This window comes from Ovis canadensis, chromosome 15 (genome assembly GCF_042477335.2).
Source record: "Ovis canadensis isolate MfBH-ARS-UI-01 breed Bighorn chromosome 15, ARS-UI_OviCan_v2, whole genome shotgun sequence".
In the NCBI taxonomy this organism is placed as follows: domain Eukaryota; kingdom Metazoa; phylum Chordata; class Mammalia; order Artiodactyla; family Bovidae; genus Ovis; species Ovis canadensis.
In genome coordinates this window covers 32668011-32691705 of record NC_091259.1, presented here as the reverse complement: position 1 = coordinate 32691705, position 23695 = coordinate 32668011, and the positions used below count along the sequence as shown (strand labels likewise).

The 23695-nt window shown below is 42.8% G+C and overlaps 1 pseudogene; it reads right to left on the bottom strand.

The window, feature by feature from the left end:
* Positions 1–3660: 3660 nt before the first annotated feature.
* On the bottom strand, positions 3661–12079 carry LOC138420125 (nicotinamide N-methyltransferase-like; annotated as a pseudogene).
* Between the last annotated feature and the right edge of the window lie 11616 nt (positions 12080–23695).

Here is a 23695-nt window from a genome sequence, read left to right as displayed (position 1 = left end):
CAAAGATGAGAACATGCGAGCCAACTGATGTTGGCTTGCATTTGCGTTCTCAGTGCCCGGAGTAGGGAAGGTACTTGGAGGATGCTAAGCAAATGTTGGTTGGATTTTTTTTTTTTTTTTCGGCTGCCCTGGGTCTTCGTTGTGGTACCTGGGTTCTTCACTGTGCTGCGCAGGCTTCTCTTGTTGCAAATCGTGGGCTCTAGAGCTCCAGCTCAGGAGTTGTGGTTCACGGGCTTAGTTAGTTGCCCGTGATGTGGAATCTTCCCAGATCAAGGACCAAACCTGCGTCCCCCTGCATTGGAAGGCAGATTCCTAACCACTGAACAGCCAGGAAGTCCTTTGAATATTTCTTGAATGAGAAAGAAATTAGTGGCCTGCAGTGTAGAAACTGAGATTTACCACAACGTCTCTGGAAGGCAATGCCAGGAAAGAGCCTGGATGCCAGCATCCCAGAACTGCAATCATCTCTCCTACTTAGAGCCAAAGACGTCTTTTCTCAGCTACGCTGGCAACTAATATCAAAGATAATGATTATAGCTAACAATAAATAAATAGTGTGTGCTTATCAAGTGCCAAGCATCTATTCCATGTCTTTTATATGTACCAGCTCACTTTCATTCTTTGGATAAGAAATTCTATTTTTATCTCATTTTACAGATAAAGAAACAGACATGGAGAGATTATGTAACTTGTCCAAGGAGAAACAGCTAATAGGTAGCAGAGCCAGAATTTGAAAATGGGATGATCTCAGTAGGGAAAAAAAAAAAAAAAAAATGGATGCTGAGATTATCAGAGATGCTAGATCATTCGTTGAACCCAGGGAGTTTTCTTCTTTCTTTTCTGCTGTCACCTAAGAATTTATTTGTTCATTTAACAAATTTTAGGAGTGTGCTCTGTCTTCTCTGTGTTGTGTGTAATTGGTCTAGAGTTGGGCATGTTAGTCTGGTCAGTAAGATGTAGGAAGCCTGCTGGGGTTTCTGAAACAGATTCCCTCCCATGTAAACTCCACTCACAGGCACAGGCAGAGGAGAAAGAGATGTGATGGGCTGCTCGACCATGCTGTAAAGCCACCTCTTTCTCTTGCAGGTACCTATCTTTGAGTTTCTTGTTTGTGAGATTAATAACCCCTTATTGTTGGAGCCATTTCCAGCCAGATGTTGTCACTGAGACAGTCTCCAGTCCATTATCCTGTCGCAGTGCCTTCATCGCCCTTATCATTATCAGACAGTATCTCATTCGTTGATTAGTTTCCTTATCTTTCTGTCCCACAACTTCCTCTTCCAGAACACAAACTCCCAGAACAGAGCTCTTCCCTCTGCTGTTCACTACTCTGCGCCTAGAGCCTGGATCATGTCTGGCCAAACAGTAAGGGGATCCACACACAAACCAAGAGCCTCACAGTCCAGTGGAGGAAACAGACATGCATTACAATAAATGCCATCTTAGGGGTAGAGTCACGGAAGACCCATCTGTTCAGGGACTGGGCCTCACAGAGCCTTTGTGGCCAGTCTGGTCTCAGCGTTTCTCCCCCCAAGACTTGCATAGATCAAAATAGAAAACCTATCATTTGAAAACTGAAATTGCTGGGGACTTCCCTCGTGGTCCAGCAGATAAGACTCTGTGCTCCCAGTACAGGGGGCCTGGGTTCAATCAGGGAATGAAGGTCCCACATTCCACAGTCAAGCCCAGACGCTGCAACAAGACTCAGTGCAGCCAAATTAATGATAAAAGATAGAAAGTGCTGTTTAAAAAGAGATTGACTAGGAAATTCTAGTTTCAATCAATTTAAATTTAAATTGATTTAAATTTCAATCAATTTAAAGGCAGGCTTATGTTTTTGTTTGCAGTTATGCAAATTGAAGCAAGGGCCACTGCTTTGCTTGGGGAGAAGGTAACCAGATGCAGGTGTTTCAGGAGAAGCCTTGACTTCTATTCTGGGTGGAGGCAGATGGCACAAGTTTGGGAGAGCCCAGTATCCACAGATTTGGTCATTTCTTTGGGGCCCCAGGGTGACTGGTGCTGACTCCTGGGAGCTAAGCATGTTGCCTTCTGGGAGTAGTTATGTGCAGAAAGGATGTGCAGGCTTAATCCTGCCTACATGCTTGTAGGAACAGAGCCAGACTTGGCTTTCTCGATGCAGCCTGGACTGGCCTTCAGGAGGGAATGTCTGGAAGTCATTATCAGGTTAGAATGTTTAAACGTGAATATCCTACGCGACTGAACAATTGGAAATGTCCTGGAAGTGGACCCATTATTTACAACCAAGTAAATAAAAATGATTGCTTGGGCTTCCCTGGTGACTCAGATGGTAAAGAATCTGCCTACAATGCAGGAGAGTGGGGTTCAGTTCCTGGGTCAGGAAGATCCCCTGGAGAAGGGAATGGCAACCCACTCCAGTTTTCTTGCCTGGAGAATCCCATGGACAGAGGAGCCTGATGGGGTCACAAAGAATTGAGCATGACTGAGTGACTAACACACACAAATAAAAATGTACTGGTGTTGGACTCTTGTGCCCTGATGTGATTGTCAGTGCACATGGGGGCATGGGGAGGGGGAAGAACTCTCCTTTGAGGGAAGCAGAAATGTCCTCTGTCAGTAATCCTAGGAAGAGGGAAATCTTGGGATGAGAAATGAAGATGAGAGAAAAGGACTCCAGGCTGGGGGACGAAGAAACTCCTTCTCTCTCTCACTTGGGTAGAAGAAGGCAAACTTTTTCTACAAAGATCCAAATAATAGATATTTTAGGCTTTGCAGGGTGTATCTGAAGCAGGTATATCCCAGCAGGCAAACAACCATAGACAGTACGTAAATGATGGCCGTGGCTGTGTTACAGTAAATTTTACAAAATGGGCAGCAGGCTGGAATTGGCTCCCGGGCTATAGTATGTCAGCCTCTGTTTTAAAGCCTTGGGGTGATGGCCGTAGGACCTAGAGAGGATGAGCATGCCATAGGGAGATATGCTGACTCCAAGTAGATGCTTGGCAAAAAGCTATGCCAACAGGCTACCTCTCAGGACCCTCTAAGCCTGTGGCTCTAAAACACTCACTAGTTTCTAGCAGTGGCTCTATGATAGGGCCTGTTATTTCTCTCTCCAATTCCTAAGCTTCTCTTCCAGTAAAAGTTACAGTGTTGGCTTAGGTGTGTTAAGGGAATTAATGAAGGGCCTACCCCATTCTTGGGACCAAGAGGTGAAAGTGGCAGCTGTTCTCAGACCCTGGGTGGTGGTGGCTCCAGTGGACCCTAGAGGAGGACACGGTCTCCAGAGAAGGCAAGAACTGAAGGACAGAAGTCTATTCCCAGGAAAGATGAAGGCGTCAAGGAATGAAGAGTGAATAACCGCAGATATTTCTCTGTAAGCAGGTGTGGACTTAAGCCATCATAACAGGGAAGATCAAGGAAAATGAGGTCTTCTTTTGTAACCACAGGCGATGAAGACTGGGCATGCCATTGGTCAGACTGGGTCATCATAACACTAACACATGTGGGGAGCACAGAGCGGGTGGTCAACCAACGGTTGCCAGGGAGACTGACCTCTCCAGTCCTGTCTGAGGTGAACCACGGGGCCTTAGCCATTAGCCTCTCTGCAGCACACTGACTGTGGCAAGGACTGAAGTCAACTGGGCGCATCAGAGGAATTGCTGTAATGGCGATCCCAAGGTATCACACGGATGTGCTCAGCTTCTACCCTACCAAGAAGGAAAGCCCTTCGTTGTCAGCCATGGTGGAACAGTAACTCTGGGAGATCATCTCAAACTGTTGGGTGGTGTAGCCGGCCTCCCTAACAGCAGCCTCCATTGCCTCCGGGCCCAGACAGAGGCTGGAGACCTCTGATCTCCGATCACAGAGTAGCTGCTCTTCAGGGCATCCGCGAGCACCAGGAAGGCCCCCAGCTTCAGCGGGCTGCTGCGGTTCTTAAGAGCTGTGCGGCAGGCAGGGAGGTACACATAGGTGGCATCTCGGCACAGCGGGCTGAGCAGGCAGTCGGCCGGGGGCAGGGGGATGGCCCTCAGCAGCCAGCTCTGAGTCACGTCACACTTCAGGACCTGCTCGACTGCCCGCCTCAACTTCTCCTCCTTCTCTGGCCCCTTGACTCTGAAACATACAAACCAACATACGTGGGTGACTACCCCACTCATGGGGAACCCAGATCTCTCAGGTCAGGTACGAAAATGGTGATGCTATCCCAAATGTTATATCCTTAGGAGCACCCCTGTTGTAAAAACAGAGAAAGAAGACATTTTGGTGTCTGAATGTGACCGTATTACCTTGTGGTGGGTTAAATCTTTTTAGGAAGTGAATAAGAATATAGAAATAATAATCAAAATACTTGGCTGCTTGCTTCTACAATAAATGAACTGTCCCCATGAAGTGGAAATTCCTCTTCCACTGCTTAGAATAATGCCTGGATCATTTTATTATCATCATCATCATCGTCATTGCATTTGTCCCCTCTGCCAAACTGTAAGGTAGTGGCTGTTTGACCTGCAAATATCAGACTGTGGTTGTTTTCCAGTCACTCAGTCATGTTGGACTCTCTGAAACCCCATGGACTGTTGCACATCAGGCTTCCCTGTCCTTCACCATCCCTCAGAGCTTGCTCAAACTCACATCCATTGAGCCGGTGATGACAACCAACTGTCTCATCCTCTGTCATCCCCTTCCCTTCGCCTCAATCTTTCCCAGCATCAGGGTATTTTCTAATGAGTCAGCTCTTTGCATCAGGTGGCCAAAGTATAGGAGCTTCAGCTTCAGCATCAGTTCTTCCGGTAAATTTTCAAGACTGATTCCTTCAGGATTGATTGGTTTGATCTCCTTGCAGTCCAAGGGACTCTCAAAGAGACTTCTCCGACACCACAGTTCAAAAGCATCAATTCTTTGGCACTCAGCCTTCTTTATGATCCAACTCTCACATCCATACATGACTACAGGAAAAACCATAGCTTTAACTATATGGACCTTTGTTGACAAGCAATGTCTCTGGTTTTTAATACATTGCCCAGGTTTCTCATAGCTTTTCTTCCAAGGACAAGCGTCTTTTAATTTTACGGCTGCAGTCAACATCTGCAGTGATTTTGGAGCCCAAGAAAGTAAAGTCTGTCACTGTTTCCATTGATTCCCCATCTATTTGCCATCGAGTGATGGGACTGGATGCCATGATCTTAGTTTTTTGAATGTTGAGTTATAAGCCAACTTTTTCACTCCTCTTTCACCTTCATCAAGAGGTTCTTTAGTTCTTCTTCACCTTCTGCCATAAGGGTGGTGTCATCTGGATATCTGAGGTCATTGACATTTCTCCTTGTAATCATGATTTCAGCTTGTGCTTCATCCAGCCTGGCATTTCGCATGATGTACTCTGCATGTAAGTTAAACAAGCAGGCTGACAAAAATACAGCCTTGATGTACTCCTTTCCCAATTTGTAACCAGCCCATTGCCCATGTCTGGTTTTAACTGTTGCTTTTTGACCTGCATACAGGTTTCACAGGAGGCAGGCAAGGTTGTCTGGTATTCCCGTCTCTTTAAGAATTGTCCACAATTTGTTGTGATCCACACAGTCAAAGGCTTTAGCGTAGTCAATTAAGCAGGTGTTTTTCTGGAATTCTCTTGCTCTTCCTATGATCCAATGGATGTTGGCAATTTGATCCCTGGTTCCCCTACCTTTTCTAAATCCAGCTTGAACACCTGGGAAGTTCTTAGTTCACATACTGTTGAAGCGTAACTTGGAGAATTTTGAGCATGACTTTGCTAGTGTGTCAGATGAGTGCAATTGAGCGGTAGTTTGAACATTCTTCGGCATTGCCTTTCTTTGGAACTGGAATGAAAGCTGACCTTTTCCAGTCCTGTGGCCACTGATGAGTTTTCCAAATTTGCTGGCATATTGAGTGCAGCACTTTCACAGCATCATCTTTTAGGATTTGAAATAGCTCAACTGGAATTCTATCACCTCCACTAGCTTTGTTCATAGTGATGCTTCCTAAGGCCCACTTGACTTTGCACTCCCAGATGTCTGGCTCTGGGTGAGTGATCACACCATTGTGGTTATCTGGGTCATGAAGATCTTTTTTGTATATTTCCTCTGTGTATTCTTGCCACCTCTTCTTAATTTCTTTTGCTTCTGTTGGACCATACCATTTCTATCCTTTATTGAGCCCATCTTTGCATGAAATGTTCCCTTGGTATCTCTAATTTTCTTGAAGAGAGCTCTAGTCTTTCCCATTCTATTCTTTTCCTCTATTTCTTTGCATTGTTTACTTAGGAAGGCTTTCTTATCTCTCCTTGCTCTTCTTTGGAACTTTGCATTCAGATAGGTATATCTTTCCTTTTTGCCCATGTCTTTTACTTTTCTTCTTTTCTCAGCTATTTGTAGGGCCTTCTCAGAGAGCCATTTTGCCTTTTTGCACTTTTTTTTTCTTGGGAATGGTCTTGATCATGGCTTCCTGTACAGTGTTATGAACTTCCACCCATAGTTCTTCAGGCACTCTGTCAATCAGATCTAATCCCTTGAATCTATTTGTCACTTCCACTGTATAATCGTAAAGGATTTGATCTAGGTCATACCTGAATGGCCTAATGTTTTTCCCTACTTTCTTCAATTTAAGTCTGAATTTGGCAATAATGAATTCATGGTCTGAGCCACAGTCAGCTGCCTGTCTTGTTTTTGCTGACTGTATAGAGCATTTCCATCTTTGGCTGCAAAGAATATAATCAATCTGATTTCGGGACTGACAATCTGGTGATATCCATGTGTAGTGTCTTCTCTTGTATTGTTGGAAGAGGGTGTTTGCTATGACCAGTGTGTTCTCTTGGGAAACCTCTGTTAGCTTTTGCCCTGCTTCATTTTGTACTGCAAGGCCAACCTTGCTTGTTACTCCAGGTATCTCCTGGCTTCCTACTTTTGCATTCCAGGAAATATTGGATTTAAATGCTGAAACAGTATCTTTGTAGTAACTGCTGATCCATGTGGGAGTCATCTATAACCATTTGTAGAAACTATTGATCATACCACACAACTGTGGCCGGGGCCCTTTTAGAGAGATGAGAATGCCTGGTTTCCATTTTCAGTCTCCAAAAAATACTGCAGATAGGGAGTATGTTTCCTGACGAAGATAGTTTTCTCAGCCTTGTGAGGAATCCTTCCTCTTCTGCCAAGTCGGCACTCCACTCCAGTACTCTTGCCTGGAAAATCCCATGGACGGAGGAGCCTGGAAGGCTGCAGTCCATGGAGTCGCTGAGGGTTGGACACGACTGAGCGACTTCACTTTCACTTTTCACTTTCCTGCTTTGGAGAAGGAAATGGCAACCCACTCCAGTGTTCTTGCCTGGAGAATCCCAGGGATGGGGGAGCCTGGTGGGCTACCATCTATGGGGTTGCACAGAGTCGGACACGACTGAAGTGACTTCGCAGCAGAGAGAAAGTTCATTAGTGAAAGGAGAGAGTCAAGGGCAGGAGGTAGAACTGGTGCCTCAGATCCCTTTGGAATTTATTAGTTGAGGAATGAAGGAACAAGCTAACCAATGAACAATATTAAATAACACAGAGTGCAAAAGGGAAGCTCAAGAAAGGAAACCAACAAAGGAGAAAGAAGTAGCAGAAAATTAGAGGCAAGAGAAAGAAAAGAAACACTGAGGATGTCACGTGCCCAGAAGGCCACCGAGCCCAAACAGTAGGAGTGATGACTGGGTATCGAACAAAGAAAGCACTGGGAGCAAATCCAGGCTTACATGCAAAGATCACACAGTCACTGGCTCCAGAAGAAGCCAGCCACTAGGGCAACAAGACTTGATGGAGAGAATAGAGGATGGCCCAAGATAAGAGTAAGTGAGAGAGAGATTTACAATGGGATCATTTTGCATGAGGAAAAGCTGATTGTTTAAATAAAACTTGGAAATTTACCTCCAGTGAGAATGATTTCAGACAATAGCAATTAGTTATGGACATCGTATTTAAGTATTTAGTTAAGATCCTAATCCCAGCATGTATAATCAGTTATTTACAAGCATCCTTTAACTGTGTTATAATTTTCCATTTAAGAAGATTAAATTTTCTTAAATTTTCCATTTAAGAAGATTAATAACAAGCATATGAAAAGATGCTCAATATTGTTGACATCAGAGAAACAAATATCAAACCATTAGCTATCACTTAACACCCACTAGGACAGCTATAATAAGAAAGATCAATAATAACTAAGTGTTGGCAAGGTTATGGAGAAACTGAAGCCTACGTACACAGCTGGTGAGATGGTAAAATGGTTCCTTTTATATGCGACTGTTTTTTACTTTGGAAAACAGATTAATTTTGAAATAATTGTCTTAACATAAAGACTTAACATGACGCAGGAATTCTACTCATAGAATTATTCCCAAGAAAAATGAAACATGAGTCCACACAAAATCTTGTCCATGAGTATTATTCAGCAGCATTATCCATAATAGTCAAAAGATGGAAACAACCCAAATGTCCACCAACTTATGAATAGACAAATAAAATGTGGTCTGTCTACACAATGCAGTATTATTCAGTGTGCTCAGCTATGTTCGACTCTTTGCAACCCCACAGACAGTAGCCTGCCAGGGACCCAACAACTGTAGCCTGCCGGGCTTCTCAGTCCATGAGATGTCCAACAATGCTTGCCATTTTGTCCTCCAGGGGATCTTCCTGACCCAGGGATCAAACCTGCACTTCTTATGTCTCCTGCATTGGTTCAGTTCAGTTCAGTTCAGTCACTCACTCATGTCCAACTCTTTGTGACCCCATGAACTGCAGCACATCAGGCTTCCCTGTCCATCACCAACTCCCAGAGTCCACCCAAACCCATGTCCATTGAGTCGCTGATGCCACCCAACCATCTTATCCTCTATTGTCCCCTTCTCCTCCTGCCCCCAATCCCTCCCAGCATCAGAGTCTTTTCAAATGGGTCAGCTCTTCGCATCAGGTGGCCAGAGTACTGGAGCTTCAGCTTCAACATCAGTCCTTCCAATGAACACCCAGGACTGATCTCCTTTAGAATGGACTGGTTGGATCTCCTTGCAGTCCAAGGAACTCTCAAGAGTCTTCTCCAACACCACAGTTCAAAAGCATCAATTCTTTGGCACTCAGCTTTCTTTAGAGTCCAACTCTCAAATCCGTACACGACCACTGGAAAAACCATAGCCTTGACTAGACGGACCTTAGTTGGCAAAGTAATGTCTCTGCTTTTCAATATATTATCTAGGTTGGTCATAACTTTCCTTCCAAGGAGTAAGCGTCTTTTAATTTCATGGCTGCAATCACCATCTGCAGTGATTTTGGAGCCCCCCAAAATGAAGTCTGACACTGTTTCCACTGTTTCCCCATCTATTTCCCATGAAGTGATGGGACCGGATGCCATGATCTTCATTTTCTGAATGTTGAGCTTTAAGCCAACTTTTTCACTCTCCTCTTTCACTTTCATCAAGAGGCTCTTTAGTTCCTCTTCACTTTCTGCCATAAGGGTGGTGTCATCTGCATATCTGAGGTTGCTGACATTTCTCCCAGCAATCTTGATTCCAGCTTGTGTTTCTTCCAGCCCAGCGTTTCTCATGATGTACTCTGCATATAAGTTAAATAAGCAGGGTGACAATATACAGCCTTGATGTACTCCTTTTCCTATTTGGAACCAGTCTGTTGTTCCATGTCCTGTTCTAACTGTTGCTTCCTGACCTGCATACAGGTTTCTCAAGAGGCAGGTCAGGTGGTCTGGTACTCCCATCTCTTTCAGAATTTTCCACAGTTTATTGTGATCCACACAGTCAAAGGCTTTAGCGTAGTCAATAAAGCAGAACTAGACGTTTTTCTGTAACTCTCTTGCTTTTTCGATGATCCAGTGGATGTTGGTAATTTGATCTCTCGTTCCTCTGCCTTTTCTAAAACCAGCTTGAACATCAGCAAGTTCATGGTTCACATATTGCTGAAGCCTGGCTTGGAGAATTTTGAGCATTACTTTACTAGCATGTGAGATGAGTGCAATTGTGCGGTAGTCTGAGCATTCTTTGGCATTGCCTTTCTTTGGAATTGGAATGAAAACTGACCTTTTCCAGTCCTGTGGCCACTGCTGAGTTTTCCAAATTTGCTGGCATATTGAGTGCAGCACTTAAACAGCATCATCTTTTAGGATTTGAAATAGCTCAACTGGAATGCCATCACCTCCACTAGCTTTGTTCATAGTGATGCTTCCTAAGGCCCACTTGACTTCACATTCCAGGATGTCTGACTCTAGGTGAGTGATCACACCATCATGATTATCTGGGTCATGAAGATCTTTTTTGTACAGTTCTGTGTATTCTTGCCACCTCTTCTTAATTTCTTCTGCTTCTGTTAAGTCCATACCATTTCTATCCTTTATTGAGCCCATCTTTCCATGAAATGTTCCCTTGGTATCTCTAATTTTCTTGAAGAGATCTCTAGTCTTTCCCATTCTACTATTTTCCTCTATTTCTTTGCTTTGATCATTGAGGAAGGCTTTCTTATCTCTCCTTGCTATTCTTTGGAACTCTGCATTCAAATGGGTATATCTTTCCTTTTCTCCTTTGACTTTCACTTCTCTTCTTTTCACAGCTATTTGTAAGGCCTCCTCAGACAGCCATTTTGCTTTTTTGCATTTCTTTTTCTTGGGGATGGTCTTGATTCCTGTCTACTATACAATGTCACAAACGTCCGTCCATAGTTCATCAGGCACTCTATCTATCAGATTGAGTCCCTTAAATCTGTTTCTCACTTCCACTGTATAGTCATAAGGGATTTGATTTAGGTCATACCTGAATGTTCTAGTGGTTTTCTCCACTTTCTTCTATTTCAGTCTGAATTTGGCAATAAGGAGTTCATGATCTGAGCCACAGTCAGCTCATGGTCTTGTTTTTGCTGATTGTATTGAGCTTCTTCATCTTTGGATGTAAAGAATATAATCAGTCTGATTTCGGTGTCTACCATCTGGTGATGTCCATGTGTAGAGTCTTCTCTTGTGTTGTTGGAAGAGGGTGTTTGCTATGACCAGTGCGTTCTCTTGGCAGAACTCTATTAGCCTTTGCCCTGCTTCATTCTGTATTCCAAGGACAAATTTGCCTATTACTCCAGGTGTTTCTTGACTTCCTACTTTTGCATTCCAGTCCCCTAAAATGAAAAGGACATCTTTTTGGGGTGTTAGTTCTAGAAGGTCTTGTAGGTCTTCATAGAACTGTTCAACTTCAGCTTCTTCAGCTTTACTGGTCAGGGCATAGACTTGGATTACTGTGATATTGAATGGTTTGCCTTGGAAATGAACAGAGATCATTCTGTTGTTTTTGAGATTGTATCCAAGTACTGCATTTTGGACACTTTTGTTGACCATGATGGCTACTCCATTTCTTCTAAGGGATTCCTGCCCACAGTAGTAGATATAATGGTCATCTGAGTTAAATTCATCCATTCCAGTCTATCTTAGTTCGCTGATTTCTAGAATGTTAATGTTCACTCTTGTCATCTCCTATTTGACCACTTCCAATTTGCCTTGATTCATGGACCTAACATTTCAGGTTCCTATGCAATATTGCTCTTTACAGCATCGGACCTTGCTTCTATCACCAGTCCCATCCACAACTGGGTATTGTTTTTGCTTTGGCTCCATCCCTTCATTCTTCCTGGAGTTATTTTGCCACTGATCTCCAGTAGCATATTGGGCATCTACTAACCTGAGGAGTTTATCTTTCAATGTCCTATCTTTTTGCCTTTTCACTGTTCCTGGGGTTCTCAAGGCAAGAATACTGAAGTGCTTTGCCATTCCCTTCTCTAGTGGACCACATTCTGTCAGACTCTCCTCCATGACCCGTCTGTCTTGGCCCCACACGGCATGGCTTAGTTTCATTGAGTTAGACAAGGCTGTGGTCCGTGTGATTAGATTGGCTGGTTGTCTGTGACTGTGGTTTCCGTCTGTCTGCCATCTGATGTCCTGTCTCAGTGCCTGCCGTCTTACTTGGGTCTCTTACCTCGGATGTGGGGTATCTCTTCACGGCTGTTCCAGCAAAGTGCAGCTGCCACCCCTGACCTCGGACATGCGGTAGCTCCTCTCGGCCGCACCTGCGCGCCATCGCAGCCACCGCACCTGCATTGGTAGGTGGATTCTTTACCACTAGCGCCACCGGAGAAGCCATATATATATACACTTATGATGGAATACTATCCAGGAATAAAAAGGAATGAACTGACACAGGCTATAACATGCAAGAGCCTTGAAAACATAATGCTCAGTGACGAGGTCAGAAACAAAAGGCCACCTGCTGTAAGAGTCTTTTTATATGAAACATCTAGAAAAGGCGAATCTGTAGAGACTGAAAGCAGGCCAGGGTTCGCTAGGCACTGAGAGGACTAGGGGAAAAGGGGAGTGATTGCTGATGTGTATAGGGCTTCTTTGGGGAGCTGTGAAATGTTCCAAAATTTTGCTGAGGATCATGCAGTTCTGCAAACATACCAAGAACTATTGAATTGCACTCTTTGCAAAGGTGAATTATATCTTCTGTGAATTTTACCTCAGTAAAGCTGTTCTATTAAAAGAGAGAGTGGAGAGGGCTTTCCTGGTTGTCCAATGGTTAAGAATCTGCCTTTCAATGCAAGGGATGCTGGCTCGACCCGTGGTCTGGGAACTAAGATCCCACATGGAATGGAGCGACTAAGCTCACGTGCTGTAACTACTGAGCCCACGTGCCTCAACTAGAGAGAAGCCCATGAGCCTTGAGGAAGAGCTCGTGAGCCACAACAAAAGATCCGGCATGCCACCACTAAGACCCAGGACAACCAAATAAGTAAATGCATAAATACTTTTAGAAAGAGAGAAGCTTAGCAAGATATTACTTTCAGGGAATTCCTACCAACCAATAAGCTGAGATACACAAGGAATGATCACCACCTGTGACTGGGTCTACCAATGGGTCAAAATGATAGTAGCATGACCAATTTGCCCCAATCGGTCTAAACTTATCTATTTTTTTGTTTGTTTTTTGTTTGTTTTTGTTTTTTAACTGAAAATCCCACTTCCTGGGAACCTGTCTCAGTCCTGGGCAAACCAGGAAGGTTTATCATTCTAAAACTAAGGAAACCAGTTACAAAGCTGCCACCCCACCTGGTAAAATGTGGATGATTTGACAGAGCATTTTAAGAAGAAAAAAAAAATTCCAAAAGTATGGAAGTCTGTGTGAAACATGGCTTTGAAGAGGTAGATTAATCTAGAATAGAAAAAATTCAAATAACCTACCTGCACCTACGGATAACTTAAGTGTATACAAAAAGAAATGACAACACAGAGTTCTTTTGAATGGGTCTGAAGATGATGCTGTCTATTAGAAATGATTTGGTAATTTGTATTTAAGTGATTACGTCAGAGGCAGGTTGGACCTCTGGGCCCTGTTGTGTATGAAGCTATTTTAAAAACGCAAGTTGCCACAGAACTAGTACTTGCCAGTCAGATGATGATGGAAATTGTTCCCAAACTGTGAGACACACTGTGAAGTCTGGAAAGCTCACAGAGAAGGTGCCAATTTGAGAGGGAAATTTGTTAGGAACACCCACTGTCACGGATACCTGCTTGTCCTCGGATGTACTGCAAACACTGCTGAACTCAGTTGCCAAGGCAGTCACGTAAAGATTACACCTCAGGGCTTCTCAGGGCCCGCGATCCACCTGCAGTTAAATGGATTCTCCTGAAGACGCAGGCAATTACCACTCAGCCTCACAGTTAGCTCAAGGGGTGGGGAATAAACATACACCGGGAAAACGTGAGGCAGTTCTACAGAAAGCTAACAGCCATGTGACCATTTCTCTAGTTCTAAAGATCTAGTCTTTCAAAGGCATCAATATGCAAAGGAAAAAAAAGCACCAATTTCCTCTGTAAGTATAAAAGCCTGAAGGAATTGGAGAGGAAGCAGGGAAGAAAGGATAAATCGGGGACTCCTGGGAAGAACACTTCGCAAGAATGTCTTTCCAGACCCCAGGTAGTTATCCTGAGATTTAGAGCAGTTTCCTCCTGCCCCGACTCTGCAAGGCAAGAGGTGAATCAGAATGCCCTGGACAGATTCCATTTACCTCTCCAAGCCCCATCCCCAGATTCCAGCAGGTCCCCCTAAGGGGAAGTCATCAAGGCATATAAAGGAAATAAAAAGCTAAATCCGCTTAGATGTCAATGTGTGACTTGTAAGAGCAAGGACTAACCACCGGGAACCCTTCAGTATAGGCCATAGCTGCATGACACGGCAGGAGGAAGCCTCCAGAAAGCAAAATACACACGGTCACTTCATTTATCAATATGTTTTGACCTTCTATTGTGTGTCAGGAAGAGCTCTAGGCAGAGGGGACCCAGGGTGGAATGAATGAGAAACAAATCCTTTCCTCGGGGAGATTATAGTCTGGGAGGAACAAGTCATCCAATGATCTTCCACAAAACTGAAACAGTGTCTGTGATAAGTGCTAGGGAGCGGGGACACAAGGCAGTAAGAGAAGAAGGCTGAGAGCTTGACTCGTCTGGAGCATCAGGGAGAGCTCTTCCCGGAAGAAGTCAGGTGAGCAGAGAAACAGAGGATAAATAAATAGGAAGGAAAGGGGCAAAAGAGAGTAGGGATGGAGGAGGATATTCCAGTGAGGAAATAGCAGGCCCTGGGGTGGGAGGAGACACAGAGATGAGAACACCAGGTGCAGCTGAACCTCAGCAAACAAAGCAGAGCAGAGCAGAAAGGGAGGCCAGACAGTGAGCTCCCAGGTGATACGGGAGCTGCTCGTCTGGGAATCACAAGGCATGCGCCAGGCTAGACAAGGCTTCACGGACCATGCTAACAATTTTGCTTTTTATCCTAAAAGCCATGGGGAGACGTTAAGGGATGCTAAGGAGCAGAGGGATGTGATCAGATTTACATTTTGAGGCAATCAATTTGGGACAGAAGGAGAGGTGGGAGGTCAATTAGGAAGACGAGGATGGTAGCACAGACCAAGAAAACAGCCTGTGTTTTGCAAAATATTGGGAAAAAATATACTGGTCTGAAAGGAACTCAGGCAGTGAAGTGGATAGCGCTTGGTGTTGGTCATGAAACATGATTGAGGGGAAAAGGACAAGATTGGCTTCCAGGCTTCCGGCTTCTCCAATTAATCATATGATGGGGCCATTCATTGAGCTAATACCAGAGATAAAACAGATTTGGGGACAATCACAGCTCTATTCGGGCACACTGAGTTTGAGATATTTTGGCATACGTGAGTAGAAATAGTTTACCTTTAAAGGAAACGGCCAGTTGAAGGTTTTTCAACCTGTCCTGTTAATTTCCCCCAAGAGAGAATGCAGTGAGAGTCCTCATTCAAGACAAAGATGTACTTTATAAAAGGCAGAAGCTTGTCCTAGATGTCCCTGAGACAATTGTCATCACCATCAAGATCTTGATTTTGAGAAGAATGTCAGTCTTTTATGAGGTATTAAAATACAGAGATGCTTTGGGATAGAGGCAGTTTGGGTTTCCCTGATGGCTCAGATGGTAAAGAATCTGCCTGCAATGTGGGAGACCCAGGTTTGATCGCTGGGTTTGGGAAGATCCCCTAGAGAAGGAAATTGCAACCCACTCCAGTATTCTTGCCTGGAGAACCCCATGGACAGAGGAGGCTGGTGGGCTACAGTCCATAGGGTTGCAAAGAGTTCACACAACTGAGTGACTCACACACACACACAGAGGCTATTGACTAGTTCACAGAACAAATTTGGCACAGCTGTGTCTATTTGGGGCAATAGACAAACATCTTTTTCAATAGATATGAAATTCTTTGTATGGAGAGCATTTATTTCAGAGAACCACCGCCTCTACAGTTGCTCAAGCTTTCTCCTGTCCGGTACAAGAAGGTAAGTGAAGGAGCTGCTCCCTGCGGAGGCAACTAGCAGGGGCTCCAGCCTCCAGACTGCTCCAGGCTGCCCCGAAGGCTGAGGAGGGCTGAGGGCTGGTTTCCAGAGCACACTTGGAAATCATCCCCACCCACCAGCATGTCCTGACATACCTGCTGAGAAGTTCTGTTCTGGACATTGGTGCTTCTCAAGCTGTAAAATGCATTCAATCCCCCTGCATATCTTGTTGAGATACACATTCTGATTCTGTAGGTAAACCTGAGAATCTGCATTCCTAGTAAGTTCCCAAATAATATGAAAGCTGCTAGTCTGGGGACCACAAAGCCATATGTTCCAAGCTCCAGGAACCAGAGGTTAATTAATGGTTGTTTCTAGGTTTTCTTAAGGTAAAAGCTCATTTTCCTTGGTTCATGCTTGAGTAGTTAGTATTTGACTTTCTGACTTGATAAATGAATAGTGTGAGGCAAGAATTTGATACCAGTGTCTTACAACTTTTAGGATAATTGTAAAAATGAGTGGCATCTTACTGTCTGAGTCACACTGTAAAGGCAGAGAAACAGGAGACAGCTCAAATTGTCTTCAGCATCAGTCAGCACAAGAAATAGCTTCAGATAAAGGAGAAATAATCTCAGGGGAAATAGGCTGTGGGTTGATAGAGGGACTTGGAGATGCAAGAAAGACGTAAGTTGAATGGGATCACTATCATTCTCAAAATGGTTGAAGTCTAGGCTCTAGCAAAAGGATAAGGGTGCAAATGCAGAATTTTACTGCCAAAAGTACAGTTCCTTAGTCTAACAGAGTGATTGGGAAGGGACAGTGTCCCAGAGCAATTGTTATAAGCTGATGATTCTGGTTTGAGATAAGTAATGCTTTTAGTAGCCTGCTAGAAGTTAAGGATTCATTTCTGAATAAGATGGAAAGGCTTGTGATAGCTAGGGAAATTGAGAACAAAGTTCTAAAAGCCTTCCTGACACATGATTTGGACTTTGGAAAGGTGCACTGTCTGACAATGACTAAAAACTTTTTTATAAACTTTCCCTGAAATTCTATAAGTCCTGGGAAATTCCATATTTATTTAATAACTTTGAATATTGTTTAAGTCCTCATAGCTACAGTTATCTTCTAGTTAATGTCCATTTCAGTCTGTGAAGTCACAGTGTCAATTTAAAAAGCTTGAAATTACTTTTATTTTGAAGAACATAACTTTAGTTTGAAGGCTCTAGCCAGTATAAGTAATGCTTTTAGTACTTAATTCTAAGAAAAGGGTTTACAGGTTTAAATGGCATACGACAACAGTTTCTCTTGATTTCTTGTTTAATGCCAAGAGAAAAACATGGAGCAATATTTAAGTATTGTTAAATAATTTTACAATGTTGCTCATGATTATGGACAACAAAAATACCTTCCAAATATTCCTGGGCTTAGAAAATGTATCACTTTTTACTACAACAATCAGTGAACCTTGAAAATACTACAGCATTGAAAGAAGCCAGACACAAAAGGCCACATAGTGAATGATTCCATTTCCAGAATAGGCAAATTCAAAGAGATGGAAAGTAGATTAGGGATTGTCTAGAGTTGAGAAGGGGGTTTAGGATTTCTTTCAGGGGTGTTGAAAATGTTCTAAGATTGTGGTAATGGCTGCACAGCTCTTTAAATATACTAAAACCCACCAAACTATACACTTTTAAATGAGTGACCTGTGTGATATATACATGCTGCTGCTGCTAAGTTGCTTCAGTCGTGTCCGACTCTGTGCGACCCCATAGATGGCAGCCCACCAGGCTCCCCTATTCTGGGATTCTCCAGGATGTCTCAATAAAGCTGTTATATACATGAAAAAAAAGAAAACATGTCACTTTTCTGTTCTTGAAAAAGGTCCAAAGACCTGTTCAGTTGACTAAGAGATGAATCAGAATTTTTAAAGTCAACAGCTAAAAAAATCGTATATAATGAGCATAAAATACCTCCACATAATTGCGAATATGATTCCAAGCTGAGAGCATATGATCTTGAAAGAACATATAAAAATAATACTTTCAATGACAACATTTGGATTTAAAATCTCAAGAGTTTAACAATAAATACCAGGAAGATGCCAGAAGCACTTGAGGGCATCAAAAACTATTAAATTCCTCATAATATATTCTTACCTGATGTTGATAAGCTGAGAAAATTTCTCTCCAACAGACATCCACTATAAAAAACACTAAAGGACGTTCTCCAGGTGAAGGGAGACGATGGTAGATAGAAACCTAGATCTTCAGAAATAAGAGATGGATGCTAGACAGGACAGATCTGGATAAACATAGGAGACTTTATATTTGTTGAAATTACTGCTGACTGATGTGAATATACTTAAAACTACTAACCTGTACACTTTAAAAGTTAAGGTGATAAATTTTATGATATGTATTTTTTAACCATAATTAAAAATAAAACAGTAAAAACAAACAAAAGCACTGCTGATTTCTTGTAGCAAAATTAGTAACAATATGTGTGCATGCACGCATACTCAGTCACATCCGACTCTCTGCCAAGCTCCTCTGTTCATGGAATTTTCCAGGCAAGATTACTGGAGTGGGTTGCCATTTCCTTTTCCAAGGGATCTTCCTGACCCAGGGATCGAACCCAAGTCTCTTGCATTGGTAGGTGGAATCTTTACCACTGCACTACCTGGGAAGCCCCAGTAACAATAAGTTATAGTGTTATAGTATATATAGAATAAACATTCAACCACAATTGTATAAGGGGCAGGAGAGTGGGTTCAAGGAATTAAACTGTTGTAATATCTTACATTGCTCATGAGATATTATGAATATATTATATAATTTCTAGAAAAATCACACATGTGTAAACATACACACAAAACACACACACAAAAGAAGTCAATAGAGGAGATAAAGGTCCATGAAGAAGATAAAAAAGAACTATGAAAATATGTATTTAATACTAGATGGAAAAACAAACATTATTTCATTCACCAACAAGAAGCAGAAAGAAAGGCGCAAATGAACACCAAACAGATGGGACAAATAGAAAATATATACCAAGATGGTATATTTAGACTCAACCGTACAGAATCAGTAACTACATTAAGTGTAAACTGACTAAACAATTCAGTTAAAAGGCAGAAATTGTTAGGTTGGATTGAAAAGCAAGACCTATTACATGCTATTTGAAAAAAAAAAGTTACTTTAAGTATAAAAACATAGGTTGAAAACAAAAGGGTAGAAAAAGATTTATCTTGTATATTATTTATCTATTGCTACATAATAATTTATCCCCAAATTTAGCCATCTAAAATGAGAAACATTTATCTCACAGTTTCTACAGGTCAAATATCTGGGTACAGATTAGCTGAGTGTCTCTGGGGGAAAGTCCCTCGAGACTGCAGTGCTGGCCACTCTCGTCTGAAGGCCCACCTGGGGGTAACTTTGGTTCCAAGCTGACTCCTCAGAACAAGCGAGTGAGTATAAGAGAGAGTGCCCAATAGTCTCTTTGTAAACTAATCTCAGAACTGATGTCCCGTCACTCTGCTGCACTGTATTTATTAGACTCCAGTCACTAAATCTAGTGGACACTCAAGGGGAGTTCAGTTCAGTCGCTCAGTCGTGTCTGACTCTTTGTGACCCCATGAATCGCAGCACGCCAGGCCTCCCTGTCCATCACCAACTCCCAGAGTTCTCTCAGACTCACGTCCATCGAGTCAGTGATGCCATCCAGCCATCTCATCCTCTGTCGTCCCCTTCTCCTCCTGTCCCCAATCCCTCCTAGCATCAGAGTCTTTTCCAATGAGTCAACTCTTCGCATGAGGTGGCCGAAGTACTGGAGTTTCAGCTTCAGCATCATTCCTTCCAAAGAAATCCCAGGGCTGATCTCCTTCAGAATGGGCTGGTTGGATCTCCTTGCAGTCCAGGGACTCTCAGGAGTCTTGTCCAACACCACAGTTCAAAAGCATCAATTCTTCGGCGCTCAGCCTTCTTCACAGTCCAACTCTCACATCCATACATGACCACTGGAGAAACCGTAGCCTTGACTAGACTGAGAGAACTAAGCAACAGCATGAGTCACTTGGAGTGAGGATTAGTGGGGACCACCTTAGAGGGTCCCTACCACCTTATGCCAACTTCAAGAATAAGAAGGCTGGTCTGGCCATATTAATATCAAAGTAGACATCAAGACAAAGTGTATTACTGGAGGTAAAGGGAGATATTTCTTGATGATACAATGGTCAATTCATCAAAAAGACATAACAATCCTAAAAATGTATGCCACTAGTAACAAAGCATCAAAATGCATGAAGCAAATGTTGACAGAACTATGAGGAGCAGGAGATGGATCCACAATCATAGTTTGAGATTTTCACACCTCTCTCTCCCAGTAATTATAGAACAAGTAAACAAAACCTCATGCAGAATGTTTGAACAGTTTTATCGATCTACATGATTGAATTAACATCTATGAGGTTAAAGCATCTACCTGGAATGCTGGAGACCCGGGTTCAATCCCTGGGTCGGGAAGATCCCCTGGAGAAGGAAATAGCAACTCACTCCAGTACTCTTGCCTGGAGAATCCCATGGAGGGAGGAGCCTGGTAGGCTACAGTCCATGGGGTCGCCAAGAGTCGGACACGACTGAGTGACTTCACTCACTCACTCACTCACTCATGGAAACTATACCAACAACTGGACAATATGCAGCCTATTCAAGGTAGAAAGCACATAGAGTGTTCACCAAATAGACCATATGCTGGGCCACAAAATAAATCTCTGATTACAATGAAATTTAATTACAAGTCATAACAAAATCTAGGAAAAATCCCAGCAATCTTGGAAATTAACCCCCCAAAAATTGCAAGTAATTTATAGTCAAAGAAGAAATCACAAAGAAAATTATAAATATGCTAAATTGGATAATAAAAATATGACATATCAAATATCATGGGATGAAGCTAAAACAATGTTGAAGAGTGAAGTTAAATGATCCAAGCTTCCACCTTAAGAAGCTGGAAAGAGAAGAGAATATTAACACTAAGTGAGGATGTCCCTCGTGGTCCAGTGGTTAAGACTCCACCTTCCAATGAGGTGGTTGAGGGTTTGAGCCCTGATTGAGAAACTAAGATCCCACATTTGCCAAAATAACCTTGAAAAAGAACAACGTTGGAATACGCATGCTATCTGACTTTCATACTATCTGATATCTATCTGATTTCAGACTTAGTATCCCTGGTAAATGGAATAAAAGGCTAGCTTAAACCCAGTGGAACTTTAGAGATTGCATGACACCAAAAAGGTTAATTGGGAACAAAATGTAAAACTCCTGTGTGTGCTAAGTCACGTCAGTCATGTCTGACTCTTTGGGATGCTATGGACTGTAGTCCACCAGGCTCCTCTGTCCACAGGATTCTCCAGGCAAGAATGCTGGACTGGGTTGCCATGCTCTCCTCTGGGAGATCTTTGCCTCATGCTCCTGCAGCTCCCAGGCTCTAGAGCACAGGCTCAGTAGTTGTGGCGCAGGAGCTTAGTTGATCTGTGGATGCAGGATTTTCCTGGATCAGGGGTCGAACCTCTGCCCTCTGCATTGGCAGGTGGATTCTTTACCACTGAGCCATCAGGGAAACCCAGCTTCTGAGACTCTTATGCCTCAGTTTCGGTGTGTAAAATGGGCATAGTAGGGAGAGAAAAAGTTCTCCTCTATCCCCTTAGGGTCTCTGTCTGGACCTAAGAATTAAATGGACATAAGACAGAGTAACAGGAAAAAATATATACATTTAATTAATTTTTTAAATGTATACAAGGGTGTCTTCACAACAGAAGGAAGTCCTGAAGATGTGACCAGAGGAGGAAGCTTTTAGACCTTTTAGATGAAGAAATAATAAAATTGTGATGAATTGTCAAAACAAAGGGATTTGGGGCGAGGATACTAAATGGTAAAGAAGTAACTAGGAAGATCGGGATTGGTTCAACCAGGTTTGTTTGCACAAATTTCTCAGCCCCAAATTCCCTGTCTCCAGTGATTGGAATGTCTTCTTTCCAGGGAGGGCATCTTTCATATGAGATTTTTATCTCCTATTTTCAGGAAGAAAAAGAAGAGTCAGAGTATCCCTGTACCTGCTGTTTCTTGAAAGTGAAGTCACTCAGTCATGTCTGACTCTTTGTGACCCCGTGGACTGTAGCCCATCAGGCTCCTCTGTCCATGGGATTCTCCAGGCAAGAATACTGGAGTGGGTTGCCATTTCCTTCTTCAGGGGATCTTCCCGACCCAGGGATCGAACCCAGGTCTCCCACATTGCAGGCAGATGCTTTAACCTCTAATTCACACTAATGAATATGCCAAAGTGGCATATTATAGGGGTGATATATTTGGTTTACTTTGACAGTATCTGTTCTATTCAAGGTTCTCTGTTCAAGGTATTGAGAAATTCGAATCATAGCTTCCCTTACATGGAATCCTTACCTTGGGAAATGCACACTATTCCCACCGATGCCAGGGAACTTTAAAAATAGTGCTTATATGTGGCCTTGATATGGTTGTACTACTTTTCTCTTCACCTCATAATCCATTTCCCCCACCCTTTTCAGAAGCCATCAAGATTGATAGTCAGAATAAGATATCATTATAGATAGGTGTTCCTGGTGGCTCAGATGGTAAGGAATCTGCCTGCAATGCAGGAGACCAGGGTTTGATTCCTGGGTCAGGAAGATCCCCTGGAGAAGAGAATGGCAACTCACTCCAGTATTCTTCCCTGGTGAATTCCATGGGCAGAGGAGCCTGGTGGGCTACAGTCTAGGGAGTTGCAAAGAGGCAGGCTTAATGAGCAACTAACACACACATAGGATTACAGACTGAAGGCAAAAGGAAAAGAGGGTGGCAGAGAATGAGATAGTTAGGGAACAATGGACATAAATTTGAGCAAAGTCTGGGAGATAGTGGAGGACAGAGGAGCCTGGTGGGCTACAGTCTATTAGGTCACAAACAGCCAGACACAGCTGAGCAACTGAACAACGACAACAACAGAGATAAAAAGCTGCTTCCTCATAATGGCCCTTGACCCTCTCTTACATGGCAAAGGGCAATTATGTTTGTAGAATCCAGCTCTTACATCACATAAGGCAGAAGGGCAGGCTAGAGCTGTGAAGCAATGAATAACAGGTACAGATATCAATACACACAAGCAATAATAGGTAATATTTATGAAATACTTATATTGTGCAGCTACTGTTCCATGTACTTTACAAATATTAACTCATTTAATCCACGTAATGATTCTATGAAGAACCATATTTAGAAGTCCAGTGACTCCCAAGCAAGATATGTAAAAGCCACCTATCACTAGACATTTTATTGCTAAAACCACCAAACACCAAAGACTATGAGAAGATGCTGAAAACATCCAGAGAAAAACCGCAGATTATCTCCAAAGAGGGATAGTCACCCTGAGAACTGACATTGCAGGGCACAAAAGGAAGGCTGAAGACAGGAGAACGGTATTGTCGATGGGGCGGAAAAGAGTCCCCGTCAGGTTAGAATCTTTAACAAGAAAAAGTCTTTCAGGAACTCAAACAAAATAAAAACATTTTCAGACAAAAAAGGAAGTTTGCCTCTAGTAGTTCCTATCAAATGGATATCCTAAATAATGTCTTTCAGATGGAAGGAATGTGAACCCAGAGGGAAGGTCTGAGATTCAAGAAAGAATGAAGAATGATAATTTGTGGGTAATTCTAACAAACATATAAAAAAATAATGTCATTTGTGGTTATAGATAAGCAATGAAAAAGAGAATGTCATGACATGCTACATACCTTTCAAAGATAATAACTAGATATTATGAATAA